Here is a 1,357-nt window from a genome sequence, read left to right as displayed (position 1 = left end):
GTTACTGCAAAAACGTTTGGGAAGGGTTTTCAATGACAAGTGAAAATGGTGAAAAGGCAGGATATAAAATCAAATTTAAGCTATGACTTCAACATCGGGAGGGAACATACAGTGCAGAAAATGGAGGTCTCTAGGCAGCAGGAGGAGTGGCCATTGTTGCTCCGGTCTTTTCAAAATTGTTAATATTTTTCAGCTGTGGCGTCGGCGGTCCTGGCGCCGAGGGCATGCACAGCTGCCCTGCTAAACCCCCTCAGGTCGCAGCTCTGGCTGTCAGATTCGCATCCAAGAAGACAGGAGGCGGGCCAAACACCTTGGTGGGAAGTCACGAGGCAAACGCTACGGCATCAAGAAAATGGATGTGTTCGTGCTGGCTCAACATTCAGGCTACTCTGCGCCACTTCCGCTGGCACCCAGGCGCCCGTGTCGGGCTGGGGAAGAGGAAGTGCCTGTCTGCCTTGGAGGGGGCAGTGCGCTACACGAAGGAGGTCCACGTGCCCAGTCCCAGCAATGTGGAGGCTGTGGACCAGGTTACCAGACTGCCCAAGGGCGCTGTGCTCTACAAGACCTTTGTCCACGTGGTTCCTGCCAAGCCTGAGGGCATCTTCAAGCTGGTGGCTATGCTCTGAGCTCTCGGCTGAGGCCATTGGATGGACTGGAATCCAGTTGACAAGAGGGTGGTACTAGAAGTCAAGAGTTGGGTGCCAACTTGTCCCACGGAAGTAGTCTGATGGGAAGATGGAAGTGACTGACTGTGAACCCTTTGGGAGACCAGACTTGAGGCCAAAATAAAGTTAGTTGGGCTCATAAAAAAAAAAAAGGAATTTTTAATTTAAAAAAAAAAAGAATGCCGTCCCTCCGTGGTGGTGCAATGGGTTAGGACGCAGCACTGCAAGATGGCTGCAGCCACTTCAGTGTCAGTTCGATCCCCGGCCCCTGAGGTGACCCACATGGCCCAGCAGACCTCTCCTGTCTTGCCGGCTGCTCCCTCTCAGCAATGGATTTTGGTCGATCTGCCTGTTCTGTTCCCCATTCTGGTGAATCCTCTCATCCCCCACATCTCTGGCCTGTACCCCAGTTCTTGTACACACAAATAAATAAATCTTTAAAGAAAAAAAAAAAGATGACATCTCTCAAACAGTACTTGGTGTCGTCCCTGCCACACCAAAAGGCCTTTGACCAGCCTGTCACTGCGCAACCAGCACCACAGCACAGGGACACCTGAACGCAGTATGAGAGCCTGCCTGCAGGTCTGAGAACATCCAGCCTTTGACGGGGCACAGAAGCCACCGGAAATCATGGTGTGTTTCCCAGTGTGTTCTCCGTTGCAACGCTAGTTCCAAAAATGGATGGCGGTGGG

The 1,357-nt window shown here is 52.3% G+C and overlaps 1 pseudogene; it reads left to right on the top strand.

The window, feature by feature from the left end:
* The first annotated feature begins 224 nt into the window (after nucleotides 1-224).
* Nucleotides 225-626, top strand: LOC101630131 (annotated as a pseudogene).
* The last annotated feature ends 731 nt before the right edge of the window (nucleotides 627-1,357 follow it).

The sequence above is a fragment of the Condylura cristata genome, unplaced genomic scaffold, assembly GCF_000260355.1.
Source record: "Condylura cristata isolate star-nosed mole 26May11 unplaced genomic scaffold, ConCri1.0 scaffold00011, whole genome shotgun sequence".
Lineage (NCBI taxonomy): Eukaryota > Metazoa > Chordata > Mammalia > Eulipotyphla > Talpidae > Condylura > Condylura cristata.
The sequence above is the reverse complement of the archived record's forward strand: the minus strand, read 5'-3'. Positions and strand labels throughout refer to the sequence as shown.